This window comes from Leptonychotes weddellii, chromosome 15 (genome assembly GCF_054177405.1).
Source record: "Leptonychotes weddellii isolate Sample4059 chromosome 15, ASM5417740v2, whole genome shotgun sequence".
Classification (NCBI taxonomy): domain Eukaryota; kingdom Metazoa; phylum Chordata; class Mammalia; order Carnivora; family Phocidae; genus Leptonychotes; species Leptonychotes weddellii.
In genome coordinates, this window is record NC_138383.1 from 48,389,717 (window position 1) to 48,414,550 (window position 24,834).

Here is a 24,834-nt window from a genome sequence, read left to right on the forward strand (position 1 = left end):
ATATTAACCTTCATTGGATGCCTCATCCCTTAGGTACAATCCAGTTCGAATAGTGCTGCTCTGAAGTTTGCGGTGTGTGTCCTTTGAGTAAAAGTCTGGGAGTGGAATCGCTGTGTCATGGGCCATGCACAGGTTGCACTTGAGTGGGTACTGCTAACTGGTTGTCCTGGTTTGCACCCCCCCACACCTGCAGCCGTGAGGGTTCACGGTGCTTCACATCCTCACAAACAGGGTTTTCTATGTTTTTCATTTTGGCCATTCTGGTGGGTGTGTGGTGGTATTATATTGTGGTTTGAATTTGCATTTCCCTTATGACTAATGAAATTGAGCACCTTTTCATGTTTATTGGCCATTTGGAGAGCCTCTTTCATGAAAGATGTATTCAAGTCTTTTGCCTGTTTTTCTAGTGATTTCTGTCTGGTTCGTATTTGTCATTGGTGGTGGTGGTGGTCCTGTCACTATGCGTGGTGACCTTTGAGGATCCCATCTTCCCATCTGATCGTGAGCTCCTTGAGATTTCTGGACCCCCAGTGCCTACTAAGACCCTCCAATAGTAGACCCTGAATACGTGCTCGCTGTTGGTTAAATAAACCCTCTCTGATCCCTACTTTCCAGTAGGATGACCATTCTCTTTGAGAAAGAGTGATGGAGGAAGTAGGTGGTAGAGCGGTTCTGCTTTCTCTAGAGCATCTGTAACTATGGCCCCACCTGCCCGGAGTGGCTAGCCTTATCCCTAGGCTTGAGTTCTGAAAATAACTCTACAGGCCCTTTTTGGGTCCTTGGTGCTTTTCTCAAGCCTTCCTTTCCCGACACGCTCACTCCTCCTTTGTGTCCATTCTCTTTCGGGGACCTCCCTTCTGTCTTTGCCATACATCCCAGGAATCACGCTTCCAAGACATCAGATGTTTAGAGGAACACAGTTTATCAGATGGCTTGATTTTAACCCAAGGAAACCTTCCAGCTGCTGTCCAGGTCAGGCATGCCACCATCCCGAAGCCTTGCTGCGGATCAACCTGAAGATTCATCTGAGAAAAGCAGCATCCTTACCTCAGTCAGGCGAGGTGTGCGTGGTCCCATATCCATCTCTCTTCTTTTCTTCTTTTGTCATCCTTGAAATCTCTTTATTGTTCCCTCATTCATTCGTTATGCACTCATTCATCCAGCAAATATGTGCGAGGCACTCTTCTAAGCCCTTGTGGAGCTTACATTCTAATGGGGCTGGAGGAAAAGGATGGGCAGCACATATGATAAATAATAAGTAACATGTACAGTGTGTCCGTTGGTAGTAAGGGGTGGGAAAAATAAAACAGGGTGTGCCAGAGGTAGGGTTTGCCAGAAGCCCTCCTTGAGAACATAACGTAAAGACTGGAAAGAGGCGAGGGAGTGAACCTAGAAGACATCTGGGAGAAGAGCAACTCCAGGCAAAGGGAACAGCAAGTGCAAAGGTCCTGAGGCAGGCGCGCGCCTGGTGTGTTGGCTGTGGTCATTCTAGTCCCCAGGAGGCGACACCTTCCAGGGTGGCGTCAGCAGATCTCAGTATCTGAAATGAAGGGTGGTGTATTAGTCATGTTTGTATCTACCACAGCATCGAGCAAAATATCTTGTGGACATATTCACTCGATAAGGGAAGTTCTTCTTTGAGTAAATGAATTTAGGTTGGACACCCTCTTATGGGCTTCCTCCTATCGTGGCAACCTCTAGCTGGCTAGTCAGATCTATTACTCAACCGCTCTGAGCGCCAAGTGTAAGGCTTCCAGCAAATGAGGCAGGAGCTGCTCTGCCTGATGACCCAGCTTGGGAAGCCACACGCTGTTGCGTCTGCTGTTACCAGTTGATCAAAACAGTCACAAGCCCGCTCAGGCTCCACGTCTTGATGGGCAAGGGGCACGGCTGCACCGTGGAAGAGGCTATGGGATGAGAGATGGGGTGACCCCATCTTGGGAAAATACAGCCTCGTCACCTACCTTCTGTTTTCCCTGGGGAAGAATTCTCATTTTGTGTTGTCATGGGGTTGTGGAGGGTTTTCGGATATTTGCCGGGCAGCCCGGCCAGCATAAACTCCCAGTGGAAGGTGGTTGCTGAGCCCAGCGTCCTCTCTCCTCCCACGCCTGCCCACCCTCCTGCCCCAGGGATGAGCCGCCCCCACACCCCCCAGGTGTGGGGATGGTGGGGAGTCAGGCACGGAGCTTGTGCTCTGCAAGGTATGTACACGCCTGGGGTGCAGCAGGCAAACCTTGTCGTTATTTTTTTGCTCGGTGTGATAATGGTATCTTCAGGTTGGAGAACGCCCTTGTTCTTAAGGGGTGCGTGCTCAGGTGTTAGATTGAACCATATGCACTTGCTGATACTCACTCCTGTTTGATACAGTTCAATCTAACATTTAATAGTGATTTGTCATGATATCGCAACCAACAGCTTGCTTTCAAATGGTTTAGCGCGCGCGTGTGTTGTCAACCTAAGGATTACTCTGCCCACTGGCTTAGCAGCCAAATAGGGGTGAGGCTGAAAGCAGATAGAGGTGGGACACCTCTGCCTGCCTTCCATCCATGACTCCCACCCACAGCCTGCCTCTGACCCAAGCCCCGGCTGCTGGGGGGGCTCACTGCGCCTGCAGGCCCATAGGACTTGCCCCCAGCCTGAATGGGTGATGCGAGGTTGCTCAGTGTCTGTGTGTAGAGACCCCCTCCCTGCCCTGGCATCGCTGGCAGGGAAGGAGGCATGTATCTGCTCAGGGCCTGGGGCATCAGCTGTGGGTGAAGCACGGGAGTGCGCAGAGGAACCGCTGAAGGAGGCTCTGGTTAAGGATGAGGAGGGAAGAGGGCTGGGGCAGGGGAAGGGGTGCAGAGAGGGGCTCTCCAGGGGCAGCTGGATTTTCCTGGAAGGGTGGGCAGGTAGGAGCAGGGTACGCTTCGCTTCCCGGGGAGGTGAGAAGGGGGCTGATCCTCTGCCCAGCTTCAGGGTCTGCTCTTCCGTCCAGGGGAGGTTTTGAAAGAGCCCAGGACCCTTTGTGTGTGTGTGTGGGGGGGCACTTGCGAAAAGCCCCTGGGTGCCTCGCCCTCCTCTAGGGGAAACCTGGCCCCACGGGGTCTCCCCGAAACCCCCGCACCACCAGCCTGGAAATTCTCAGAGAAATCAGGCCTGGGAAGCCCCCCTACGTGACCCCCCCGCCCCCGGAAGGGTCTGCAAGGGGTCTTCCTGCAGAGAGGGCTCCCCAGCGCTCACGGCCCTGCGCCCCTGTGCACCCTGGAGCTGCAGACCTCTCCGTCGGCCACATCCTGTGCCCCGGGGTGCGCGGGGCACGGGGCGCTCTCGAAGCACAGGCCAGATGTGCAAATTCTGTGGTTGTGCCCGGGGCCGAGCACAGCACGGCTTGCTTTTCTTGGAAATCATTGGTGATTTGTTAGAAAAACAGGAAACACTGGGGCTGCTGGTGTGCATTTTGACTTTTCTGTTTTTGTTTTTGAACTTCTTTCATCTGTCCCCAGGCCCAGGACGTTTTAAGGGTATTTCTGGTCAACCCTGGCCTTTAAGCCCCCTCTTCACCATGCCTCCCCCTGCTGCCTCTCCTCTCTCTCTCTCTGTCTGTCCCTCTTGCCTTGTGCCCCCTTCTCCCCCACCCCCAATCACTGCTGTGGGGGGCAGGCAGGTCTCCAGAGCCATGGAAACAGGTGTTGCATCTTGGTGATGCCGTCACTTGGTGATGCAGGGGCATGTGCTTTTGTGGAGTCGGGCTTCCCTGCACCTGTCCCCCCGCCCCGTCTGCGGCCCCCCCGACCTTTATCACCGTGGTTAGACGGGAAGCAAAGTAGTCTCTGTGCACCGGGACTACTGCAGCTGGGGCCACTGTCCCCTTGCTGGGGGACGGAGGTGGGTGGCGTAGGTGGGAAGGAAATGCTTCATCCCTCCTGGGTCAGACTGGAGCTGGAAGGGCCCTCAGAAGGCACTTTTTCTGTGGAGACACTGAGGCCAAGACAGAGAGGACTCTGCACAAGGCCCCAGATGCGGTGCCTTGACTTTAGAGGAAGAACGGGAAGGGGCTGAAGAGGTCTGGGTCCAAGCTCTGGCTCTGCCCCAAACCATCCCCTCCCTGGCTATGTCTCAGAACAGCAGGAGGTGTGCAGTTGGGGGAGGGGAAGCTGTGGTCATTTTGTGCACTGAGCATGTAGTAGAAGGCCAGAAAGCCCCCCTTTGGTGCTCACCACTTGGTGAGTTTCCCCTGGGTCTCATCTTGCTAGGGGGTGAACTCTGAACATGCCTGATGGTTCGTTTGGGGCTGTATTCAGGGATTTTTGTTGTCCATCCCCCACCCCATAATGGGCCACCCCATATGGAGACGCCCATCTCCCATTTTATGGATGAAGAAACTGAGGTCCACAGAGGTTATGTGGCTTAACTCACTGTTCTCTGTTAACCCAAGCAGCCCCCCAGGAGGCGGGAGGGCAGTGGCTCTCTGCCCAGGGAATTGCTGTGCCCCCAGGGCCCCCCTTGCTGGGCTCTGCCCTGGGTTTTCATTCAGTGTCTCTGTACCACACATTTAGCTGGGGCCTCCCCCTCTCCCGGGGGACCTGTGCTTAGGGACTGCCCTTCTGAAGTCATATAAGAAGTCTGATATGAGAGATTAGAAACTCCCCAAACCTCTCCAGGGTGTTATTTTAAGAAGGCATTAAACTGTCTTGAGAGAGCTAGGACAGGTAAGACTAAGAATAAGATGGGAACCAGCAGGGGAAATGGAAACACTATTTAGGGCCCTTCCCAGAGGAGAAGGGGATTTGAGGAGTTCCAGACTAGGGAAGGAGGGTGAGCAGGAAGATGACCCCTCCTCACAGCAGGACTCCTGAATACGGTGATCTGTATCAGGCCCTACTCTCCCTGCCCACATGCCTGTTCCTCTGGGTCATACAGCCTCTGGGGAGCAACGGCTCTTACCCAGGGGGTCCAAGAACTTGCGTGGGAAACCTGCAACCATGTTGGTTGTCACCCACCTCTAACTGAATGAAGCTCAGTGTTTCTTCCATTATGAATGCAAACAACAAGCCACAGTCATATTAGTAGTGCCTGTGACTTGGTCCCCAGTAGAAATCCAGGTGTGGTCCTATCACTTTGCATGTCATGTTGGGAGCATCTCAAATGTCATTTATGCTTTTGACTACTTTCAAGTGATAATAGTGCTTAGACAGCTGCTGGATTTTGTTATTTCATGTGTTGATGAGGAGAACATAAATGGCCGTTTCACAAGGTTGATTATTACAACAAACTAGTAGACTGCCAATTTGTTGTAATAATCAGTATTTCAGTGTAATTCATTTCCTTTGCTGTCCCATGTATTTTGTTCTGTGCATTTGAAACATTATTCTGAAGAAGGGCCTGTAGACTTCAGATCTAGGGCATAAAAAGGTTAGGAATTCCCGCTGCTAGAGCAACTAGGGAAAAAATTCTGGATGTTACCTGAGAGCTGAGGGGGGCTTCGACGTTAGGCAGACCTAACTGGCATCCTTCCTGCAGACCCTGAGAAAGTGGCTTTATTTCTCGGAGCCGTAGTCTCTTCACGTGTCAATGGAGGTAAAAGAAGGTCTACCTTGAAAGCTTGCTCTGTGCATATGCCTGCCTGGTTGGTGATAGTGAGAGTGGTTTATTTAAGCCCATGAGACTCAAGCAGGCTCCTTTTTTTTTTTTTTTTTTTTTATCACAGAGGAGATTCCAGGCTAGGTCCATTTCTTACTATCCTTTATGCAGAAGGGAAACGTGCATACCTGGATAATGTCTCTCATCTTTTTCTTTTGCTCTGGACAGGAGCAGGTGGTCTACAGGTATCCAGTATGAACGTTGATCCATAAACTGAAGTATTTAAGAACTAGGCGTGATATGGCCATACGGTGGAATACTATTCAGTCATGAAAAGGAATAAGTATTATAACACACTACAACATGGATGAATCTAGAAAACGCTAAGTAAAAAAAGCTAGATGCCAAAAATAGTATGTTGTGATTCCACTTATATGAAATGTCCAGAATAAGGAAATTCATAGAAACAGAGAGTAGATTAGTGGCTGTCAGATGATAGGGGGAGGGAGAAGTCACTGCTAATGGGTATGGGGTTTCTTTCTGGAGTGATGGAAATGTTGTGGATTTAGATCGTGGTGATGGATACACAACATAGTGAATATGCCGAAAGCACTAAAGTGTGCACCTTAAAATGGTGCATATTCTATTATGTGAAGTATATCTGAATTTTATAAAGTTAATCACTACCGATCCCATGGACATTAAAAAGATAATAAAGGAATATTATGAAAAACTCTATATCCACAACTTTGATAACTTAGACAAAATAGACCAATTCCTGAAAGACACAATCAAAGCTCACACAAGGATGGATCATTGGAATAGATCTGTATCTATTAAAGAAATTTAACCAATAATTTATAACCTTCCAAAATAGAAAGCACCAGGCCCAGATGGTTTCACTCGTGAATTTTGCCAAACATTTAAAGAACAATTATATCAATTCTGTACAATATGTTCCAGATTATCTATGTAGAAAATCTTAAAGAATTGACCAAAAACTAACAAACAAACAAACCTGGAAACTAGTAAGTGATTATGGGAAGTTGCAAGATACAAGATTAATACAGAGAAATCTGTCGTTTTCCTATATACCAGCAATAAACTGTTGGAATTTGAAATAAAAAATATAACACCATTGACATTAGCACTAAAAAAAAAAAAAAAAGAAAAAGAAATACTTAGGAATAAATCTAACAAAATATGTACAGAATCTACATTAGGAAAATTACAAAACCCTGGTGGAGTGAAGTCAAAGAAGATCTAAATAAATGGAAAGATATTCCATGTTCATGGACTCAATATGCCAGTTCTTCCAAACTCAAGCTGCAGATTCCATGCCATTCCAATCAAAATCCCCACAAATTACTTTGTGTCAACAAACTAATTCTAAAGTTCATATGGAAAGGCAAAAGATGCAGAACAGCCAACACAATATTGAAGAAAAAGAACAGAGTTGGAGAACTGACACTTCTAACGTCAAGACTTACAATAAAGCTTTAATAATCAAAACAATGTGATATAGGTGAAAGAATGGACAAATAGATGAATGGAATGAAATAGAGAGCCCAGAAATAGGCCAACACAAATATGATCAACTGATCTTTGTGTTTGTTCGTTTTTTTTAAGATTTTATTTATTTGACAGAGAGAAAGCAAGAGAGGGAACACAAGCAGAGGGAATTTTTAAAATTTATTTATTCATGAGAGACAGACAGAGGCAGAGGGAGAAGCAGGCTTCTCGCAGAACAGGGAGCCCGATGCAGGGCTCGATCCCAGGACCCTGGGATCATGACCTGAGCCGAAGGCAGACACCCAACGACTGAGCCGACCCAGGTGCCCTGATCAACTGATCTTTGACAGCAAAAAGTGAATTGACACATTAAGCTTAAACCTTTCACAAAATTAATTCAAAATGGATCATACACCTAAAGATAAAATGCAAAACCATAAAACTCCTAGAAGATAATTGGAGAAAACCTAGATGACCTTGGGTTTGGCAATGAGTTTTTAGGTACAATACCAAAAGTATGATCCATGAAAGAAAAATTTGATGAGTTGGACTCTATTAACATGAAAACTTCTGCTCTGTTAAAGACACTGTAAAGAGAATGAAAAGACAAGCCGTAGACTGCAATAAAGTATTTGTGAAACACTTCTCTAATAAATAACTTGTGTCCAGAATATACAAAGAATTCTTAAAATTCAACAATAAGATAATAAACAACCCAATTTAAAAATGGGCAATAGTTGGGGCATCTGGGTGGCTCGGTTGTTAAACGTCTGCCTTCAGCTGGGGTCATGGTCCCAGGGTCCTGGGATCGAGCCCCACATCAGGCTCCCTGCTCTACGGGAAGCCTGCTTCTCCCTCTCCCACTCCCCCTGCTTGTGTTCCCTCTCTTGCTGTCTCTCTCTGTGTCAAATAAATAAATAAAATCTTTTTAAAAAATAAAAATAAAAATAGGCAATAGTGTAGTAATCAGGAGAGGCAGTTGGGGCGGGGGGTGTTCTTAAAGATATCGATTGTGTTCTGCGTCTTGATCTGGGTGCTGGTTCCATGGGTGTGATCACTTTGTGAAAGCTCATCAAACTACTCTTATGATCTGTGTACATTTTATACATAACGTCATACTTGAATAAAAATTTCCCTTTAAAAAATAAAAAGTATAAATGGGCAAAAGATCTGAACTGCTCACCAAAGAAGAGATACAGATGGCAAATAAACATATAAAAAGATGCTCAACATCGTATGTTCCTAGGGAAGTTGGAAGTTAAAATGATACCAGTACCCACCTATTAGAATGGCGAAAATCCAAACCACTGAAAACACCAAATGCTGGTGAGGATGTGGAGAAGCGGGAACTCTGGTTCATTGCTGGTAGGAATGCAAAATGGTACAGCCCCTTTGGAAGAGAGTCTGGCAGCTTCTTAGAAAGTTAAGAAGTCTTGCCATATGATCTAGCAGTTGGGCTTCTAGGTATTTACCAAAAGGAGGTGAAAACTTATTTCCACACAAAAACCTGCACCTTCATTCATAAGTGCCCCAAATTGGAAGCCACCGAGATACCCTTCGGTAGGTGAGTGGATAAACAAATTATGGTATATCTATAGAACGAAATGTTATTTAGTAATAGAAAGAAGCTATGAAGACACACAAAGCCACGGAGGGACGTTAGATGCATATTACTAAGTGAAAGAGGCCAGTCTGAAAAGTCTACATAATGTGTAACACCAACTGGGTGACATTTTGGTAAAGGCAAAACGTAGAGACAGTACAAAGATCAGTGGTTGCTAGGGGTTGAAGAGAGGGGAGGGGATGAATAGATGACAGCACAGGGGATTTTTAGAGCGGGTAAAACGATTCTTTATGATACTGTCATGGTAGATACATGGCATTTTGCATTTGGTAACTGTATATAACACTATTTAACACAAAGACGGAACCGTAATGTAAACTGCGGACTTCGGTTAATATTGGTGTATCAACGTAGGTTCATCAGTTGTAACATATATACCACAGTAATGGAAGGTATTAATAAAAGGGGAAACTGTGGGCGGGAGGGAGTTGGGGGGTCAGAAGGAGTATGTGGGAACTTTGTACTTTCTGTTCGTTTTTTTTCTGTAAACCTACAACTGCTCTACAAATTGCAGTTTATGAAAAGAAAAAAAGAACCCATTTCTTGACCCTTCTTACATCAACTGAAATCCAGGTCTGAGTTTCACCCGTCCTTCCGGGAGCTGTCCAGGAGCTCAGAGATTTTCATTTTCCTGCCACAAACCTTCCCCGAGGTGGTTGCCTTATTAGCATGGAGGCAGTGAGGGGAGGGAACAGTATACAGAAGGAAACACATTAATAGCACTGTAAATTGTCCGCTACTCTGTGGCCTTCGGAACGGCTCCTGGAAAGCTTGCGTTCTGACCTGAATCTCTTCCTTCGGTCCCAGGAAGGGAAATGCAGGAGGAAGGAGGTCTCTGGGGCAACCTGCCCACACTGCGGGTAGTCAAAATTGACCTGTTCCACACCTCCGAGGACTGACTTACTGGGAGGTTACAGTAGATGTGATTTCCCCCAAAGCCTGAGGAAGATCCCCTATTGCTCGTGTGGTCACAACATCATGGCCACATGTTTGGATGGGGCTTTTGGTTTGCAGAGCACATCGGCATGCTCACATGTCCGGGGAGAATCCATCGGGGCCTTGGTCCAGAGGCTGGAGTTAGAACCATTTGTATGGTGATTGGGCCACTACTGCTAAGTTGAAAGCCCAGTAGAGGAAACAGTTACACCATAGGCATGGGGGAACAGGGGCGGGAGTGGGCACCCAGCCCAGGTTGCAAGTCAGGAAGGCTTCCCGGAAGAAGTGACTTTATAAACGACGACAGAAGAATGCATATTAGACAAACAGAAGCAGGGGAAGGTGGTGGAAATGTTTCAGGCAGAGGGGGTCCAGGCAGGGAGATGTTCATTATGGAGAGGGAAGGTGAGGGTATGAGACTGGCCAGGGAGGAAGGGCCCGGACTTCTCAGGGTTCTTATAATCCGGGTTGGGGGTTGAACCTTGTCCTAAGGCAACAAAAAGACCATTAGCTTTAAGGGACAGGGAGGGAGTGATAATCAGATGCACATTTGGTGGGACAACTCTGCACAGAATACCATGTCTATGCTGTGATCCCATCTATGTTCGAAGAAAATGCATGTGTGTTGTAGGTATGCATATGGGCATATTCATGCATTAAAAAGGACTAGAAGGATCACAAGGTCAGACGGGGCAAATGTCCGTGCATTTGAAAAAGGAAAATGGGGTGCAGATCAATGGTCAGGCTAAGAAGAACTTTGAAGATTTATTCTGTCCACTTAGGTATTGCACGAGTCTTTTTTTTTTTTTAAAGATTTTATTTATTTATTTGAGAGAGAGAATGACAGAGAGAGAGAGAGAGAGAGCACATGAGATGGGGGAGGGTCAGAGGGAGAAGCAGACTCCCTGCCGAGCAGGGAGCCCGATGCGGGACTCGATCCAGGGACTCCAGGATCATGACCTGGGCCGAAGGCAGTCGCTTAACCAACTGAGCCACCCAGGTGCCCCTTGCACGAGTCTTTAAAAACATTTTTATTGAGGTCTGGTTTATATGCAGTGAAGTACACACATTTTATTGTACAGTTGGTGAGTTACGGAAAATATATATACCTGTTCAGGCTGTTCTTAGCAAGAGGTAGAATATTTCCATCATCCCAGAAAGTTTCCTCATGCCCATTTCTGGTCAGCTCTCCCTGTACTAGCCAGAGGCAACTGCCATTTTTATTTATTTCACCGTAGATTAGTTTTGCCTATTCTAGAACTTCCTGTAAATGCAGCCATGGTATCTGTCTTTTTGTGTCCGGCTTCATATGCACACCATGTTTTCGGTTTTCATCCATACTGTTACTTGCATTAGCAGTTTGCTTTTTTGTTTTGTTTTGTTTCTTGCATTGCCGAGTAAATGGGTAAACATGTACCAAATATGTTTTCTCATTCTCTATTGATGGACCTGGTTGTTTCGGGTTTGACGCCACGATAAATGAAGCTGCTCTGAACATTTTTGTACAAGTGTTTATGTCAACATATGTCCTCATTTGTTTGGGGTAAGCAAGTAGAATTATTGGGTCAAAATGGTAGGTACTTGTTAACTTTACAAAGCTGCCAAACAGGTTTTCAAAGTAGCTGCACTATTTGATGTTTCCACCAACAACGTACGGCTATTCCATATCCTTGCCAATTTGGTATTGTTAATCTTTTTAATGTTAGCCATTCTAGTGTAGTGTGATCACATTGTGGTTTTAAATCTCCATTTCCCTGAGAACTAACGATGGCGGGCATATTCTCACATGTTTATCAACCATTTGGATATCTTTTGTGAAGTGTCCATTCCTATTTGTTCAATTCCAAGATGCAAGTCATTTGTCAGATAATGCGTATCGTGAATATTGTCTCCCAGTCTGTAGTCCTTCTATAATTTGGTCAATTCAAAATGATATATAAATTGAATCATACCGTAGATAATCTTTTGGGATTGGCTTTTCCAGTCAGCATAATCTTCTGGAGATTCATCCTGTTTGTGGTGTATATCAGTAATTATTTCCTTTTTATTGGTGAGTAGTATTCCATGGTATAGATGAACCATAGTTTGTTAAACTCTTCACCCACTAAAGGACATCTGGGTTGTTTTCCATTTGGGGCTATTATGAATAAAGCTGCTATAAACATTCATGTATAGGTTTTTGGGTGAACATAACTTTTCATTTCCCTGAGATAAATGCCCAGGAGTGCAACTGCTGGGCCATATGGCAGTTCTAATGTATGTATTTAGTGCTATAAATTTCCCTCTCAGAGTGCTTTAGCCATGTCCCACAACCTTTGATATGTTAGATATTCCTTTTCATTCTGTTCATTGAAATTTTTGGATTTCCTTTGAGACTTCTTCTCTGACCCATGGATTATCCAGATGTGTGTTTAGTTTCTAAGTGTTTGGAGGTTGTCCTGTTATCTTTCTGTTTGCTTTCTAGTTTGATTCTGTTGTAGTCAGAGAACACACTCTGTATGATTTCAGTTCTCTTACATTTGTTGAGGTTGTTTTTTTTTTAAGTTTTTTATTGTTATGTTAGTCACCATACATTACATCATTAGTTTTTGATGTAGTGTTCCATGATTCATTGTTTGCGTATAACACCCAGTGCTCCATGCAGAACGTGCCCTCTTTAATACCCATCACCAGGCTAACTCATCCTCCCACCCCCCTCCCCTCTAGAACCCTCAGTTTGTTTTTCAGAGTCCATCGTCTCTCATGGTTCATCTCCCCCTCCGATTTCCCCCCCTTCATTCTTCCCCTCCTGCTATCTTCTTCTTCTTCTTTTTTTTAACATATATTGTAGTATTTGTTTCAGAGGTACAGATCTGTGATTCAACAGTCTTGCACATTATGGCCCAGGATATGGTCTATCGCGGTATACGTCTCATGGGTACTTGAAAAGAATGTGTGTTTTGCTGTCATTGGGTGGGGCGTTCTGTGTCAATTAGACCCTGTTGGCTGATGGTGTGACTTAATTCTTACGTGTCCTTGCAAATTTTCTATATAGTTCCTCCCTACATTGTTGAGAGAGGGAGGTTGGTGTCTCCAGCTGTAATTATGGGTTTGTCTTGTTCTCCTTTCCATTTTATCAATTTTTACTTCACGTAGTTTGCAATGTCATTGTTTGGGGAATCACATTTAGGATTGCCGTGTCTTCTTGGTGGTTTCACCTTTTTGTCATTCTGTAATGTCACTCTCTGTCTCTGGTAATTTTCTTTGCTCTGAAATGTACTTTTTCTGATATTAATATAGCCATTCCTTTTTTTTTTTTTTTTTTTTAGTAATGTTTACATGGTATGTCTTTGCCCACTTATTACTTTCAATCTGCCAGTATCATATTTGTGAGTTTATTATGGACAGCAAGCCATTGGGTCATGTTTTGCAATCCACTACTGATCTCTGTCTTTTAATTGATATATTTAGCCCATTTAAATTTAATGAAATTTTTGATATGTTAGGGCTTAAGTCTGCTTTTTTATTATTTGTTTTCTGGGGCCTTTTTTTGGGGGGGGTCTGTTTTTGTTGTTGTTTCTTGTTTTTCCCCCCCCCACCTTCCTCTGGATACTTGAAAAACTTTTAGAATTCATTTTGATGTATCTGTAATGTTATTATATATATCTCTTTGTATAGCTTTTTTAGTCTCTGCTCTACCTATTATATTTTATATACATATCATAGTTGAATGATGTCATCATTTTATAGTTCTAATGGAGCGTAGAAGCTTTACTTCCCTTTAGGCCCCTTTACCTTTTCTCATTTATAATATAACAGTCTTAAGTATTTACTCTGTATACACTTAAACCACATCAGATAATGTTATAATTTTTGGTTCAACCATCAAATATAATTTAGGAAACAAAGGAAAAGAAGGAAAACCTATCGTATTTATCTAGATATTTGCTTGCCATGTTCTTTCTTCATTCCTGATGTTTCATGATACCTTTTTTTTTTAATCATGCTCTTTCTGTTTATAGAATTTCCATCATCCATTCTTTTAGGGTAGCTATGCTGGTGACAAATTCCCTTAGCTTTCCTTCATCTAAGAGTGTCTTAATTTCTTTTTCATTCCTGAAAGGTATTTTCTCTGGATGTAGGATTCGGGGTTGGCTGTTCATTAAGCACTTGAAAAATGTTGTTCCGTTCCTTTAGGGCTTCATGACTTCTGATGAGAAATCCACTGTCATTTGAATTGTTTTCCCTCTAAGAGAAGGTGGTATTCCTCTCTTGCTACTTTCAAGATTTTTTTTTTCTCTGTCTTTAGTTTTCAGAACTTTGACTGTGATGTGTCTTGGTGTGTATTTCTTGGCTTTATCCTGTCTAGGATTCACATAGCTTCTTGAACCTGTAATTTTATGTATTTTGCCAAATTTGCAAGTTTTCAGCCACTGTTTCTTTGAGTACTTTTCCAGCTTTGCCCCCTGCCACTCAGACTCAGATGATATGCATGTCAGACCTTTTGTTAGAGCCCCACAGGTCCCTGAGGCTCTGTTCATTTTTCTCTAGTTGGTTTTCTCTCTGTTGTTCGGCTTGGGTAACATTGTTGTTCTGGATTCAAGTTCATTGATTCTTTCCTCAGTCCCCTCCATCTGCTGTGGAGCCCGTCCACTGAGGTTTTTATTTCAAGTTATTGTATCTTTCAGTTCTAGAATTTCCATAGCTATGCATTCCTATCTTCTGTTTCTTTTCTGAGACTTTCTTAGTTTTTATTTGTTTATAACTGCCCATTGAAGCATTTTTAATGAAGCTGCTTTAAAAGCTTTGTCAGATAATTTTAACATCTGTGATTTGGGTGTTGGCACCTCTTGATTGTCTTTTTTTTCACTCAATTTATAGAATCCCCTTCATTTCATTCCTTGTCCTTGGTGCGACAGGTTATGTTCCATTGACACCTGGCGTTTGGGGTATTACAAGAGTTAAGAGGCTCTGGGTCTTATTTAAACCCCTGTTTTAGCTGGCTTCCTCTAACACTTCGCTGAACCGAGAGGGTATTGCCTCATTACTACCAGGGGAGGGTAGAAGTCCACGTTCCATTCACAGCTTCCATTGACAAGGAGGTGCTCTTTATTACTGCTGCGTGGGGTGGGAATTATGGCTTCCAACTAGGCTTCCATTGATGCCTCCCTTCCTGGGAGGCACAAGGGTGTCTCATTACGGCTCCATTGACACCATGGGATGGAGGAAGTGACCTCACCACCACTGGGCAGCAGTGAAAGTCTTGGCTCTCACTAGGCTTCTTTGACACCACCCTAGTTAAGGGGGTGGTGGTGGTGGGGCTCTTAACTGTCTGGTGGGGCTGGAAGTCCAGGATCCCTGGTGGTCCTCACTGACACCGTGGGGTGGTAGGGGGCTCGTTACTGGCAGAGAAGATGAAAGGCCTGGCTTTCTCAGACACCACCCATGGTTGGGGGAGGAGGGGTCAGGCACCTCATTAGAGCCCAGCCAGAGTGAAGTTCAGGCCCCCATTTGGCCTTTGCTTGTGGAGATGATGCCATAGTTCTTTCTGTGGTGTTTGGCTGGGGTAGAGCGGTTATTCTCTAAAAGTTTTGTGTCTTGTTAGGCTGCTTCTTTGCTGAGCCTTTGGCTGGAAAGACCAGGCTTTTCTTGGGGCTTTTTCTGTCTCTACCCATTGGTGTTTGCAGGTTGTCGGCACCTCAGGTCCAAGTCTGGGATATATGGGGCAAAAAGGAAATCCTTTTCCACCATGATCACCACCATGTCCCTTTTTGTTCTCAAGGTCCTTGGCCTTCTCTCTCCTTCATATGTTAGTCTTGTATATAATGTCTGGGGCTTATAGCTGTACTTTGCAGGAGGAATAGGGACAAGTACATCTACTCCACTTTGCCAGATCATTGTCTATTTTTTATATACTTTACACCTGTTATTTGTGTGATCAAAAAGTAATGTATAAAATATGTTATTATACAAATGTTTTTAGATAAAGTAAAAATGGTATCTAATCTTGCCTCTCGGATTAACACTTGGCAGGTAACCCTATATAATTTTTTTAGATGTAAAGATTTTTTAAGTAATCTCTACCCCCAACATGGGGCTTGAACTCACAACTCTGAGATGGAGAGTCTCATGCTCTACTGACTGAGCCAGCCAGGTGCCCCTTTTTAGATGTAGATGTAGGACTTTAAAAAAACATAATTGGAAGCATCTTGGATCCTTTTGGTCACACTTAGCAGAAATGAACTTGTGCTGGGTAAATTAAAAAAAAAAAAAAGAACTCAGCAGAAGGATATCGGGGTATCTTATAAAACCCAAGCAAGCAAAGCTTCTCAAAGGAGTAGACTCTCCCTCACCTCCTTTTCTCTCCTCAGCCTGTTCCATTGGGTCTTCTAGCCCCCTTCATATCCATTCCAAATTCATTCGCCAAAACCTCCATGTCATCAAGTCCAGTGGCCACTTCTCTGTCCCCATGTTTTGGATGCCACAGCAGTATTCCATTCTCCCTCCTCGCATCATTCTTGTTTTGAGTGTCTGTGACATCATTGTCCCCTCTTTCTGCGTGAATCTCACCTTCTCAGCATCCTCTTGCTGATTCTTCACATGCCACCTCCTAACACTGGATGCTCAAAATGTGATATAACGTGGACAGAGTAGGACTCTTCTTTTCTCCTCCCAAATTGTCCTCTCCCCAAACTTCCCCATGTCGGCGAATGTGACCCACCAATCTTCATGAATGGAGAAGGCGGAGGCGATCAAGCATCCAGAAAGGGGGCACATCCACTTGGGGGCCAAGTTTTAAATCAGCCATGATGCCAGCCTCGCCCACCTTCCATAGAGATTTTGGCCAGAACTGTAGCCTGGATTTGCCAAATCCATTTCCATCTGATTTAGACATGATGCCCAAACCATACCAAATATTGGTCTTCAGTGTGGACTGTGAGCTCTTCTGTGTCGTTGTGAGTGTATTTGGTGAGACTGGGGAAAGACTGCATCAGCACTGCTGCCCTAATATCAGTGAATAGCCCCTCAGAGTCCTAGGGGGTTCTAGACTGGGCTAAGTGGGACTCTCAAAAGCAGTGTCTGTTTCGTAAAAAGTTGTAGAAACCACACCTGGCCAAGTATCAAGACGAGTTTCTGATTTCAGTTCCATCCACAAACCTTGATGATTTCTTTTCTTGTTAGAGAAGTTTCTCTTGCACCAATAAACCATATTCATGAATGGGATGGAAAGGGAGGAGGTAAGAGATTTTTTTTCTTAAATAATTGGCAAGAGTTTAAAGAGAGCGAGGAGAAGGCGGCTGACGAAGGTGGATGTGCTGGTGTCTGAGATCAATGACCTGCTGTTGGAAGGATGGAGAGAAGAGGGGGCTGCTGAGTGGTTTTCACTCTGGGAGGGAAGAGATAACAGATGAGACCAGTCTGTGCCGAATCTGTTCCAATGGTAAGGCGTCTGGACGTCAGAATGCTCCATACAATCTTCTTTGCCTGAAACTACGAAATAGTCACTGCGTCTTACAAACTGGAAATGATCCTGCCGAGAGCGAGCAGCCTGTAACGAACGCGACTCATCACAACAACCGCCATCTTTTGCCACATCCAGAAAAATCAGAAAGCTGCCCATGTATGTGCAGTTGGCCTCTCTTGAGTTTTGGCATTTACGTTTATTGGTCGCTTTGTTACCGTGCGAGCGTTTGCTGGCAAACAAGACAGGCTGTGCGTTTGAAAGGCGGCAGGATTAAAACAGCCTCCAGTGCCAAGTGCCCAGGGGTTAGCCTGGGAGTTTATACCTTGGTAAATTCCTGTAGTCTTTCTCTTGTTCCCCATCTTGGCAGAAATTTCAGTTTGCCCGTCTTAAGGTCCCCTTTATTGCACAGGGATGCTAAGTTGCTAGCATATGCGAAGAAAGGCCATTCATCATTTGCCAGAGAGAGAGCCCTCTACGCCTCGCTCTTTTCATCTGTACAATGGGGACAAGAACGTGTCTACCTCCTATGAATTAATTCGTAGAAAGAACCTAAACAGTGCCTGGCACATAGTAAGCCCTCAGTTAGCATTAGCTGCTATTATTATAATTATTATAGGCGAAGGCAGAATAGGCATCCTGTTTCCTTCCAGATGATTCCCTGGGTAGAAGGGAGTCAGACAGAACTGGGTTCATATGGTTCAAATATTCCTGCCCATGCTACTTGCTAGTTGTGCGACCTTGGGAAAGTCATATAGCCACCGGGACATTCCTCATCCTTGTGTGGTCAGAGTTTTACAAGGTTGCTCAGAAGGAACGAGATCGTGGGCTTCAAGCCCTAAGCGGTCTCTGGCATAGAGTCGCATGCACATTGTTGAGTGTCTTTCTCCTTCCCTTCCCTCATCTTATTTCCTCTTGGTCTTGACCACAACGTTGGTCTTCCCGAGCAGCCCGGCGCCCTTTCCTTGGTAAAGAAGGGCGTGAGCAAAGGTGAGAAGTAAGTGAAGGCTTATATCTCTGTTTCCTTGGTGGTTCTCCCTTTTCGTGCCCATCTGCTTCACCCTGCTCCCTTCCTGCTCCCCACACCCCCTCCAGCCATCACTGCTTACCCTTTCCCATTTCCTCCCTTCCATGGCCCTGGAGTCCTTCTGATGTCCACCGTCCGCTGTCGCCACTGTGTTGGATGCATCTGTTAGCTAAATGTCCCTCCACAAATCTTGCATCTTGAAGAGTAAGCTAGGCCAGAGGAAATGAGCCATCCTAACCCATGGAGAATGAATCACTGGCAATGAGAATTCGGGTCATTTGTCCTCGCTGGAAGCCTCAAATTATAACGCAGAGGTGCAACCACATACTTAGACCTCTGAGTGTCTAGAAAACAGCAGGGATGATTTCCTGTGAACATGGCACAGGAAAGAATGTGGGCTTTGAGAGCCCAGCCAACTTTGGATATGCTTCCAGCTTGGATCATAGGAACTGTGACCACAAGAATTTGGGCAAATACATGGCTGACTCTCCCCCAGCTGCAGGGATTGTGATGACTATGATTATGTCATGGGGTGATTATGGTCATTAAACTAGGCAATCCAGTGAAAGTGCCCCCCCATGGTATCTGACACAGAACAGCCACTTGGAATAGCCAGCCTGTCTGTCTGCCTGCCCGCCCTCTTTCCTTCCTTCCTGTTCTCTAGGCTAAAACTTATAGAGAATTGACATTCCTGTGTAATGTTGAAAAGGTGTCAATTAATTATTTCTTTATTCCTTTTTTAAAATTGTGGTAGAATACTCATGACGTGAAATTTACCATCTCGGGGACGCCTGGGTGGCTCAGTGGGTGAACCGTCTGCCTTCGGCTCAGGTCATGATCTTGGGGTCCCGGGATCGAGTCCCGCGTGGGGCTCCCTGCTCAGCGGGGAGCCTGCTTCTCCCTCTGCCTCTGCTTCTTCCCCGGCTTGTGCTCTTTCTCTCTCTCTCTATCAAATAAATAAAAATCTTAAAATAAATAAAATAAATTTACCATCTTCATGTTGGTAAGTGTATGGTTCAGTGGTGCGAAGCACATTGACTTCGTTGTGTAAAACTAAAACTCTGCACCTGTGTCCCCTCCCCCAGCCCCTGACAACCACCATTCAGCTCTGTCTCTATGAATCTCATTACTCTGGGTGCCTCATATATGGGGAATTGTACAGTATTTTTCTCTTTGTGACTGGCTTATTTCGCTCAGCACGGTGTCCTCAAGGTTCCTCCACGTTGGAGCATGTGACAGGGTTTCTCTTCCTTTTTAAGGTTGAAGAATATCCCATTTTGGTATACACCATATTTTATGTATCCATTCACCTGTCTGGGGACACTGGGGTTTCTCCTACTGTTTGGCTATTGTGAATAATGATGCCATGAACACGGATGTAGAAGATCTATTCCAAGTCCCCGCCTTCAGTTCTTTTGGATATACATTCAGAAGTGGAGTTACTGGATCATATGGTAATTCTATTCTTAATTTTTGGGGAAATCACCAGCACCATTTCACATCCCCACCAGCAGTGCACGAGGGTTCCCATTTCTCCTCATCCTCACTAACACTTCTTTTTGTTTTGTTTTGTTTATAATAGCCATTGTAATGGGTGCGAAGTGGTATCTTATTGTGGTTTGGGGTTAAGATTTTTTTATTTGTTGATTTGAGAGAGGGAGGGAGAGTGCGCATGAGCGGGGTGGGGCCGGGCAGAGGGAGAGGGAGAAGCAGACACCCCCATACCCCAAAATCCCCCAGCTGAGCAGGGAGCCTGACAGACGTGAGGCTTGATCCCAGGACCCTGAGATCATGACCTGAGCCGAAGGTAGATGCTTAAAACGCTTAACCAACTGAACCACCCAGGCGCTCCTTACATTGTGGTTTTGATTTGCATTTCCCTATTGATGAGTGATGTTGAGCATCTTCTCATGTAGCTCTTGGCCATATGGGTGTCTTCTTTGGAGCAATGTTTATTCAAGTCCTTTGTCCATTTTTAAAAATTTTGTTGTTGTTGTTGCTGTTCTTGAGTTGTAGGAATTCTTTATATATTCTGGATATTGACTCCTCATCAGATATATGACTTGCAAATATTTTCTCCCGTTCTGTAGGTTACCTTTGCACTCTCTTGACTGTGATGGGCAGAGTTTTAGATTTTGGTGTAAGTCCACTTTATCTGTTTTTATTTTGTTGCCTATGTTTTTGGTGTCATTTCCAAGAAATCATTGACAAATCCAGTGTGAGGAAGGCTTTCTCTTATGTTTTCTTCTGAGAGTTTTATCACCGAAGCTCTTTACATTGAGGCTCTGATCCATTTTGAATTAATTCTTTGATACTGAATATTCCTGTCTCATAATAGCATATGTATTTCCATTTATTTGCCTTCTTTTGTATCCCTCCAAAAGTTTTATTTCATCAAAATTTTGCCTATTTTTAAAGCTTATTTTCTCCTATTATTTTTTTCTTGCTATTATAGGGTCTTTTTTTTCCAATGCAACTTCTGTTTTTTACTCATATAATGGAACAATAATTAATTTCTGTCTTGTACCAAATTTCTGTATTTGTACCAGACCACCTTACCTAATTCTCTTTGTGGTAGCCATGTCTTTGGTTGATTATTTTTGGTTTCAATATAAACATTTTGAAGGTGAAAAAATTTTGAGTTATGCCAGCTCTTTAATCGGCAAAGGTAGAACTCATCATGAGCCTCAATGAAGGAAATGACATGTGACATATAAACTCTCAGAAACTACCTCACCCACACACTCATCGTGAAGTTACTCGAAATGCTCCAGCTGAGCAAGACATGAATCAAAATAAAGAACTCGTAACTAGGGATGACATAGTTTAAAAACAAAGAAACAAACAAACAAAAATAACCAGCAAGCAATGAAGTAAATCAATCCTAAAGCTGCTGCCTCCCCCCGGACCAAACACTGCCATTTTCAGTTATTACATTTACTGTGAATGTCAACAAGAATTATTGAAAGAATTGTGATGTAGTGTAAAAGTAGGTAATACAAATCTGATCCAGATCTGTATTTTAAAAGAAAATGTAATTTTACAACATTTCGATAAAGAGAAGGGCTAAAATCGCAGGTTCAGAAACAATTTTTAAAAATTATATAGAAATTCTCCGGGGCGCCTGGGTGGCTCAGTTGTTAAGCATCTGCCTTCAGCTCAGGTCATGATCCCAGGGTCCTGGGATTGAGTCCCACATCGGGCTCCCTGCTCAGCGGGAAGCCTGCTTCTTCCTCTCCCTCTGCTGCCCCCTGCCCCCGCTTGTGCTCTCTCTCTCGCTGTGTCTCTCTCTGTCAAATAAATAAAATTTAAAAAAAAATTATATAGAAATTCTAGACCCCGATCTTGGCTAGTAAAATTTTGAATCTGGATTAAAACGAATGATGTTGTCAGAAAGCCTAAATTCACAAAGTTGACACATGAAGAAGTTGAATACTTACACGATAACTTCAAAAGAAATTTAGAAAAGGAGTCTAGAAATAACCTTGAGGAAGAGCCGAGGTCTCACTGATGGACGGCAGAGGTTGACTCCCACCTAAGCAAGAGGGTGCCATGACTCCCCTGGGTCCTAGGCTCAGAGTGTAGTGATAGACTTGCCACTTTTTAATCTGAGCAAGGCCCTTCCCTGCTCAGAGCCTTCATTTTCTTACTGTAGAATGGGAAGGTTGCACTAGCTGGCCTCCAGGATGCTTTCCTAGTCAAATAGTCTAGTACGTGTGTGTCTTTGAATAATAGATAACATTACTTTTCAAGCCTGACTGCAGCAGAATCATCCAGGGAGTGTTTTATTTCTTGGCCCAGTCTCAAAGCTATCTGGAATTGGGCCATAGAATTGTTTATGTGACGAAAGCACGCTGATAGCTAATAGATAACATTTACTGAATGCCACTACTTTTTAAAAACATTTTTCATTAATTTACATTCTGGTTTCTCCTCAGATGGTATAAGTGTTTCTCCTCTTACTAAACATTTTCCATCAACTCATTGTGTGCAGCCTTGATCCCTAGTAGACCCCAAGAACACACCTTGCATGCCCTGTCCTTTTAGGCGATGGTCTCAAATGCAAACCAGGCTTTGACTTTTTATGGTAACATTTGGTCATAGGTGTCATCAATATGCTCCAAAATATACTAACTACTGACTTCTAGATTGCCATCAAAATGAAAACACAGTTTAACTATTCTCACAGAGAGCCCTCAGAGACCCTCCAAGAGCCCCAGAGATTCTCCACCCTAGTTGAGGAACGTTGGATTAGGGGGGAGGCAGCTAGCCCTGCATTGGCCCACCCTCCAGTAACTAGGAACTGTGACCACACGTGAAGTGGGAACTTGAAACAGGGTAATGAAGGACAGCAAGGCATTGAATAACAACCTGGAAGTATGTTCAAAGGATATGTAAGGCTATGGAAAGGGTTTTAGAACTATGGAGGCCATCCACCCAGCTTCCCCTAATGTTAACAACTCACGTGACTTGGTACAGTTACCAAAACCACGAAATGATCATTGGTCAATACTGCTCACAAAATTGTGGACCTTATTAGGATTTTAGCCATCTTCCTCCCATTAACGTCTCCTTTTAGTTCCAGAATTCCATCCAGGATCCCACATTGTGTCTCCTTAATTTCCTCCCATCTGTGGCAGTTCCTCAGTCTTCCCTTTTATGACCTTGACATTCTGGTGAGGACTGGGCAGTTATGTTATAGAATGTTTTCTCATGATTCAATTGTAGTTATGCATTTTTTTGGTAAGGATCCTGCAGAAGTGACATTAGGTCCCTCTCCATGCTTCAGGGGAGATAGGATCTTGAAATGTCTTATTACTGGTAATATTACCTTTGATCATGAGATTAAGGTGGTGGTGGGTTTCTCCACTGTGAAATTATTATTTTTCCCTTGTAATCAATTAATTTCTTAGAGGAAATACTCTGAGACTATGCAAATATCCTGTCCCCTCTCAGAATTTCATCCAGAGATTTTAACATCCATACTGAGGACGGTTATTACTGTGGTGTTTGCCTAATGGTGATTTTTGTATTTTTCTCATTCTGGCCACATTTATTAATTGGTATTCTGTCATAAAGAAGATCTGTTCTTTCTTCATTTATTCTTTTCTTCAACTGTTTATGACATCAGTGTAGAATCATGGGTATTTATTTCATTCTACAAATTATAGTCCAACGCTTTCATTATTTTGTCGTTAAAATTGTCCTGGCTTTGGCCACTGGAAGCTCCTTCAAGCTGGCTCCCATATCCTCTGACACTCCCATCTCTTTTCAAGGAATGACTTATTTTCTGGCACTATAAGATGTTCCAGGTTCATCTTCTATATTTCCTGCCCCGGTCCTGGAATCGGCCATTTCTCTAAGGAGCCCTGGTTCCTTTGAGTGGAGAATGGTATTTAGAAACCAAGACCTGGGCACTAGGTGTGCTCATTGCTACTGGGATGTCATTTCCTGGCTCTCTCGGCAGAGCTAGAAAATATATGTATGCATTTTAATGCAAGCAGACACACATCTTTTTCACTTCTGTATGTATCTCTGTGTAAATACATTAAAAAAACTACGAGTTCATGCTGATTTCTCCAACTCCAGTCCAATAGAGTTGGTTCATTCTAGATTTTCCCACATTCCTTCTTTGTAACTTCTTTCTCCAACAGTGAGAAGTTGGCTCTCATTACCTATGATATATTTACTTATTTGCTTAGTCATAGCACACACATAAAGAAGTCTCTGGATTTTAAACACACGTCCCTATGGCAAACAGGTTTAATAATTAGAAAACAATGTTTGTATGTAGTTCTTTTTGTCTTTAGCCTTACAGTATCCAGTCAAAATACTATTTTCCAAAGTTCCTCCGTTTAATTCTCTCATCCCCTATCCCTTCAATGCGGTTATGTTACTCATTTATAATGCAGTTGGGTTCCTTTGTTTTGTTTGGATTTTTGTCCCCCTGCCCCCCGCAATCCTAGTTGACTTGAGTTATTCTAATTTGGGGTATGTAAAAATCTTGGCTATGGTTCTAAGAGTCAAAGGGATACCCTAAAAACAGCCCCAAAGAAGTGTTGCTTTTCCTCCTCCCCATCTCATTCTCCTCTCCTTTTCACCCCTTTCTTACCCCAGTATCTTTAGTTTCGGGTGTATCCTTCCTGCTTTGATGGCGAGAAATTTTAAAATTAGGTCGCAGAAGAGATTCTGCCTTGAACAGTCACATGGAGAAGAGCGGGGGCCAGAGAGGGGAGGTCAAACCACAGGGGACCATAGGAAGGAGCAGAGGGAGGAGTGATGCAGGACCAACATGGGCAGGATCAGTGCAGGACCACATGCCTTGGTGCCTCTGTGATTCCCACCTGTGGAACTAAGGCTTCAAAGCATGGGCCTGGACTATTCCAGAACAGCAGGGAAGCTGTGTGGGTGCCGGCCAGAGCCTGGAGGTATATGCTTCTCCCCCATGAGAGGTAGGCCCTCTACCCCTACCATTCCACAGTGTTTGAGAAATCCCCCAAGAAAGAAGCGCCCTTCTCTGCCCCACGTGGGGGCTGCCCCGGGACAGTCGGACCCAGGCAGACCTTCGACTAGTCCTGCGCATTTGGGAAGATGATCCTGTCTTGCATCATGGGGTCAGGTCAACATGTGAAGAGGAGGTCTCCCTCTGTGCCCTCTGTGGTCACTGCCCGCCCCGCCCGCCCCCCCCACCCAGCTCCAGGCCTCCCTGTTCTGCTCAGGGTCCCTAGTAAG

At 44.3% G+C, this 24,834-nt stretch overlaps 1 protein-coding gene across 6 annotated transcripts in view; it reads left to right on the plus strand.

Moving 5' to 3' along the window:
- The window catches only part of PIK3R5 (phosphoinositide-3-kinase regulatory subunit 5), a 63,135-nt gene that overhangs the window by 13,242 nt on the left and 25,059 nt on the right, over positions 1 to 24,834 (plus strand). The window contains exon 1 of one of the 6 annotated variants that reach the window (XM_081805724.1): positions 1,043 to 1,061. The exons of the other annotated variants lie outside the window; for them this stretch is intronic. The gene's annotated coding sequence lies outside the window, so the exon portion shown is untranslated. Of the gene's footprint in view, positions 1 to 1,042; positions 1,062 to 24,834 lie in introns of those variants that run through there. 6 annotated transcript variants of the gene reach the window in all.